We start from the raw sequence: 7,247 nt of genomic DNA, 5'->3' as shown, positions 1-7,247 counted from the left end.
ATTGCAGGGTCATATGGGAGGTCAATATTTAGAGCTTTTAGGAATCGCCATACTGTTTTCCACAGAGGTTGCACTAGTTTGCACTCCCACCAACAGTGTAGAAGTGTTCCCTTTTCACCACACCCTCTCCAGCAACTGTTATTTTTTGAGTTATTGATAATTGCTATTCGGACTGGAGTTAGGTGGTATCTCAGTGTGGTTTTGATTTTTAAAAAAACCTGATGCATACCGGGCACAGTGGTTCACACCTATAACCCCAGCACTTTGGGAGACCGGAGCAGAAAGATTGCTTGAGCCCAGGAGCTCAAGACCAGCCTGGGCAACAGAGTAAGATCTTGTGTCTACACAAAAATTAAAAATGCAAATGTTAGCCAGTCATGATGGCTCAAATTCCCAGCTATTCGGGAGGCTGAGGCAGAAGGATCATGAGAATATGACAAAAAAAATTTTAATCAAAAATAAAAGACCTAATGTATACCTAAGTTCCTTAGGTTTATGAATTTTATATGAAGAAGGCTCTTTTGGTCTTCTCTATATTTTAAGTTATCTAAGCTTCCTGGCGTTTACTATTGAAGCTTGTCTCCAAAGAGGAGCCTCTCTCATGGCCTTGGGCCTCGAATCTGACCATGGACCATCCCTAGGATTCTTTCCCCTCAGCCGTGACAACAGGTCTTCAGACCAGAGTTGACCTCTCAAGCCCTCTCTCTTCTCAGGGTGATAATTAGTATTGAACTGCACTTTATTTCTTCTCCATTTCAGTTCAAATGAATCGGATTGCTCTTGTCACACCTCTCAAGTCGGTGACGCTGTCTGGGATGACATTAATAATCTTTTGCCACTTATTTGAAGGCAATAATTTTTAATTTTCAAAGAAGAGAAAGAGTAGATGTAACAGTTCCACAAAATAGACAAAAGTGAAGTCTTGCTATAACCTAATTATGGGTAAGAATTAATTGAAAAGGTAACCAGTAGTTCCTCCTCCCATGGCTTTTTAAAGGTTTCAGCAAAATTAATTTATGAAGTTATTTTCAAATGTGTCAAGATAATAGCAAGAAGCCTTGATAACAATGACATTTTCAAAGTTATCAATAGAGACATGTGGGGGAAAAAAAATCCAAGAACCACTTTCTTGACACTTAGCTAGCCTCTCTGCCTTCTCTTTCACCTTCTTCCTTTTGGAAGTCCCTCTTCCTGTTTCCTATTATTCAAAGAAGCCCAGCCCTCTCCCACTGTGCTGCATCCTCTGCTTAGGATTTTTTTCCACACTCTTCACATCTTCTCATCCCACCTCGCCTTTACTCTCACCTCTGCAGAGCTTCCCCGTGTGTCTACTCTAGTGAAGTAGACAACAGCCAATCTGTTACCATCTATCCTCTCTCCTTGGATACATATTTCCTTCAAATCTTTAACCATTCAAGGTCAATATTTTGCATGCTTGTTTTTTTAACTTTATAGTTATGATGCTATATTGCCCCCCTCCCTGTCCTAAAGGCAAAGCTCAATGAAGTGTTTATACCCATCTAGATTTCAGCACCTAGAACAGCGCCTGCGCCACAGGTAATGCTCAGTATGAAACTGGAATCAAAGAATAAATTAATGACTAAATGAATTCTATTTCACTGTCTACTTATTCAGAACTAGCAATTCAACTCAATGATGGCATGTCTGGCAACGTCACGTGATATACTATTCATGCGAAGTAAGTTGAGAGCGTTATTTCTTCACGTGTACACTTTCTGCTTTTTTCTGAGCTGCATGTAGGAGCTAGAGTCATTCACTGTGGAAGCTCCCCTCAAAAAGAGTATTCTTATCCGTGTTGCAGAGTGATTCACAGGGCTTATAATCTGAACTGTAAACTCCATATTCCTGGTCAGAACAGTGTTGGGTTGTCAGGGGCTGTTAGCAGCTTCTTTGGTGTTATAACTAAAGAAATTTGGGGGCTGGGATATCTAAGCTCCCCAAGATCCTCGTCCAGAAAAAAAAAACAGGACTATAAAGCCCACATTTCATCCACTATTTTATCCTTATGCAAATCAGAGTTGGAGCATACACTGTTTCCCCCTTCAGGGGCTGTAACCTGTGGGTCATCTCAAGTAGGTTCATAACAAAGGGTACTTGTTTCAGGGGATAACATTCCATGGCACGATATGAAGCTTACTTAGCATCACTTCTGCACTTCTGGTGATAAACCATACTGTGCACTTCCCTGCATTTGTAGCCAACTGCTAGTCCCAAACCACTGTGGTCAGATGAAATCTGCTTTTGAAATTATTATTACATTTGTAGAGTGAAACCCATAATTACTGATAAATTCAGATCATTTAAAAGTGCAATTTATATGTTTGTATGCATACATACAATCTGCGCACATGCACGTACAAATGCGTACAACCGGTATTAGGAGAAATATTTCTTGCGTGCCAGGGACAACTTTAGACTCATCAAACATGTGCTAGTCTAACTATATGGCTTATTGTATTTTCCAAGATAAATGTCAAAGTTCTTTATGATTTCAATAGAGACATTTTAGTCAGGAGTCAGAGCTCAATCCCTGGAACTCTACTACCCAGATCTGGGCCCCAGGTCTTTCTCTTCTGCATGTATAATCCTGAGTAAGCACTTTAGCATCCCTGAGCCTCAGTTTCCTCTTCTTTAAAACAGGGATAACAATAGTATCCACCTAATACAGGCTCTGACAATTAAGTTTGCAAACTTATTCTAGGAAAAGCACTACCTACCTCACTGCTGAATATCTCTATGGTCATCTTCAGAGTTGTCATCGTTATATGCTGAAGTCCAACAATTAAGTTCATGAATGTGCCACGGTGCATTTGCATTGGCAGCACTGTACAAATGACTGTGGAAACATCCTTCCTACTCACCTGATCTGGTTCCCAATAACTTTTTCTTTGCTCAAAGATAAAGGAAATATTGAAAAGAAGACAGTTGAGGACAGTCAGGACATCAAGGGTAATGCGACGATGGTTCTGATGGCCATTCCAGAAAAAGAGTTCCAAAATGGCTTGACAGGTGGACTAGGTACAGGCATCGGTGCATAGCTTCCCAAGGGGAGTACCTCAAAGGTGACTGCAGTGATATTCAGCAATGAGATATGTAGCGTTTTTTCTAGGATGACTTCACATACTTAATTCTCAGACCTCATATGTTTGTTTTGAGGTTCAAATGAGTAATACATTTGTAAATTAAGTAATTTGTAGCACATAATAAGAATTAAATATAAATTTGTTATGTATATAAAATGTCGTGTTTCTCAAATTGGGGGATATCACCCCTGTGTACATGGCAATGTGCTATGGGCGTTCATCATCTTGAGATGCATGCCAGACATCTTTCCGATGTCTATTTTAGTCAATGAGAATAGAAAACAAAATTTCTATTGTAAAATAAAGACAGATTCATTATGTAGTAGACATTTTAAGATAAATACAAGTTTTCAAGAGATTCATTTCCTACAAGACACTCATTCCTGCGCCCTATATGTTTCGAGCCTTTCCTGCAACCACTTCTCTACCTGTGATTTTTGTCACCATTGTCTGTGATGGCCACTCCTCCCCAGTGTGGATGCTCATGGAAAGTCAGTCCCACTAAAAGAACTACCAAACATTTTACTTGCTATGAGGCATCCCTCAAAGCTTCCCTCAAGTATAATTCCCCTTCCCTTGAATGACCAGACACTATGTAACCATTTCATGACAGTTGCCATATACTATGTAATAGTGTCTGCATATGTATTAACACTCCCCACATGCCCTGTCAGGCTGTAAAGTCCTTGAGTTCAAATACTATTCCCACCACTTTACGGCTTCCTTTTTCCAGTCCCCATAAGTGCCTAGCACAGTGCTTATCCATTTACTAAATATTTCTTGAGGCATCTACACCCCACGCCTCCTCAAGAATAGCCTTCCAAAGGGCAGCTAGACATCGTCCACCTCCTGTCACGATGACATTGATGAAAAGACAGCTACATCAAATGGGTTATTGACTACAGTTTCATGAAAGTACCAGGAACAAGTGTGTTAATTAATCATTCAGCTACAAACTTGTAATGTTCAGGTGAGCCCAGTCTGTTTTTCCCCAGGGAACCTGTTAGCTTGGTTCAGCATCTGCAAAAAAGGAGTGACTCATTAGGTAAGCAACACCCTTAATGGGCAGCCTATTTACAACAAGACCTAATTCATAACACAGCATGAAAAGAAAAGCTAGACAGTCCTCCTGGGATATAAATTGACAGGCAATTTCACATCTAGCCATGCCCTTGGGGATTCTACCTTCATTTGTATTGGGTTGACTTTCTTTGAAAATAGGTAATGTCGGAGCTTATAAGAAGCAACTTAAAACCATCAAATTTTTCAAAGTGCTCACTATATGTCAGGCTCTGAAGTAGACAATGAGGAACCAGAAATGAGCATGATGGAGCTTATTCATAATCAACTGTGAAATTAATACAACTAAATAGGAAATTAAATATAGAATGATGTAAATCATGATAGTAGACATACAGCTTGCCAGAGGAACACATGGGAGCTAGATTTAATAGGACTTAGCAATTGCTTGTAGAGTATAAGAGAAATCGAAAAGAAAGTCCAGCTTTTTGTTTTGATCATTCAAGAAACATTGGAAGAGAAACAGTTTCATCAGATGTAAGGTTGAGAAGGAAGATGGTGTCTTTGATGTTGGGTAGGTTGATAATGAAAGGTCTCCAGGACATCCAATAGAAATGAACAGTAAAAGACTAAATGTCAGTTCAGGAGCTTAGACGAGAGATCACAATAAATAAATAGACTTCTCAGATACAAAGCAGCCCGTGGTAATTGAAATAGCAGAAATACTTGAGGTCAACAAGAGAAAATTGCTCTTTTAACAACAGAGTACAGTAGACACACCTGGGAAGGAGGATGAAAACAGGGAGTGATGCCTTCTTAAATCCCTGTTCATCCTCCAGGATTAACCTTTATCTTGACTGATGGGCAACAATAACCTAACATTCTCACAAGGTATTTATTCTGGCTTCTGGGCACCCAAAGGAACATTCAGATAGTAATATGACAGTACATTCCTGAGACTGACAGACACCCATAAGTTTTTAACATTATTTCTACTCTTAAGTGCAACTCTTTTCTTTGTTTTAGTCTTAATGAATGGTTCTCAACACAAGCTGTGCAGAAATATCAGTCATGGATCTTTGGAAGGCAAATGCCCCACCCTCTGCAGGCTCAACCAGGATCACTAGAAAGCAGCTGAGGATAGAATAGGACATGCCCACTCCTCAACCAGATGTTGTGACCATTGGTTTAGCCAGAACCTAAACCCTGTTTCACTAATAACCATGTACTTTTAACAGTAGGGTAACACTTCCTCCCAGAACTTCTGCTTTACCTTTGGACTTTCCAACAACCCACTGAAGGCTTATGTATGTTCCCCTTCCAACTTCAATTACCTGCATTTTATATCTTATCTGAATGTCACTAGTGTCTGTTCATAGTATAGCATCGGTGATAGGGGTGCATGAACAGTTTTTTTCCGAATCAATAGCTCACTCATCACTTTCCTGAGTTCCTTCTGTAACAGGGATTCTTGACTTCTTTTGGAAGTGGATTCTCTCAGAAAATAAGAAGAAAGCCATATTCTGCTTCTCCTTAAAATAACTACTTCTAAAAATATGTGTACATTCATGTCTACAAATCACATATGACTTGAGGGGTTGGGAAAATTACAATTCTCCTGAGGCAAAGCTACCAGTCTAAGAATTCACAATCTATAATAACCTTGCTACTCAGAGTCTGATCATCAGATTGTAGCATTACCTAAGAGCTTGTAAGAATGGAGAATCTCAGGCCCTACCCCAGACCTGCTGCATCAGTATCTGCCTTTTAACTAGATACCATAGTGATCATGGTCACATTAAAGTTTGAAAGGCGCTGGGCAACAAATTATGTAATAACAAAATTGATTTCTACACAGTCATTGGCACAGTAAGGTATTCAAATCTTGTCTTATCTACTACAGAACAAGAATGACAATAAAGTAATTCCCAATCTGGGATCACTCCAGGAGGAGTTGTGAAGTAAGAAGAGTCCATATTACCAACTGTCTACCATATGGCAAGAGAAAATGAGCTTCGTCCCCTTGCCCCTGCTTGCCTAGGCTCCACTGCTTCCTTCTTCCCATGTTTCCTGTGTAGAGATCCCTACTGAGCATCCTTTCTTATTGAAATACCCCTGCCTCTCTCATGGAGCAACAGTGAAGTTACCAAAAATAACTCCTTCTACTCTGCCTTGAACTTCAAATAATAAATCGCAATTAAAAATGATGCTCTCACCAAGCATTTCCATATGCTCTGACAGTTTGGTCCCATCGTATCGCATACAAACTTCACACACCAAATTAAAATCTGTGTTTACTTCATTTTCTTAGTATGAAATGACCCCAAAGAGTCTGACCTTCTCCAAGTGTGGCCACAAACAGCAAATCAATCTCATTACAACACACGATGAAGGAGACAGTTTTCTGCTCCCCCAGGAACTGAAATGTACACCTGTCATTCATTGTACATATTTTAATTAGAGACTGTTATTATTCTGTGCCGTATGGCTTTTTCGTGAAGGATACATATTCCAACTCTCATGACAAAAACAATACTATTTCATGGTGCAAATCTGTGCAAAAGATTTGGGCTGAATGTTTTCTACCTGTACTTCTGTGTCAGCACTAAAGGATGGCAAAGGTGGTTGTCAAAGCTGAGAGTTGGAGAGGACAGTGGACAAAAGCAGGTAAAAAGAAAGCAGCTCACATGCATAACTTCAGAAACACTGTTGTGACCTCAAACATCTGGACATTCCCCTTCTTCATTCTGCCCAAAGACTATGAAGGAAAGTGTGGGAGAGGAAAATCTGATACCTTTAGAGTTGACTACCACCTTTTTGAAAATAATAGTTTATTATTTCATGTTTGATGTGGGTTACTCTTTCTTTGAACTTTAAATACCATACAATATTACATTAAAGTAAAATGTGTACACAATAGACAATTAAAGCCATTTCAATAGTAAACTTTTAAAATATTTCCCTCCCTTATTTTCTCAGTGTTTCGGTCTAGCTATTTTTATATTGACTTATTATTTTCTAACTCACAAAGCCTCTTTTCTGTTGTTTCTAGTCTGCTGTTGAGTCTAGGCTGGAGTGCAATGGTGCCATTATGGCTCCCTGCAACCTCAAACTCCTGAGCTC

The sequence above is a fragment of the Carlito syrichta genome, unplaced genomic scaffold (genome assembly GCF_000164805.1).
Source record: "Carlito syrichta isolate Samal-C Ts95f unplaced genomic scaffold, Tarsius_syrichta-2.0.1 Scaffold262542, whole genome shotgun sequence".
In the NCBI taxonomy this organism is placed as follows: Eukaryota; Metazoa; Chordata; class Mammalia; order Primates; family Tarsiidae; genus Carlito; species Carlito syrichta.
This window is presented reverse-complemented; position numbering follows the sequence as displayed.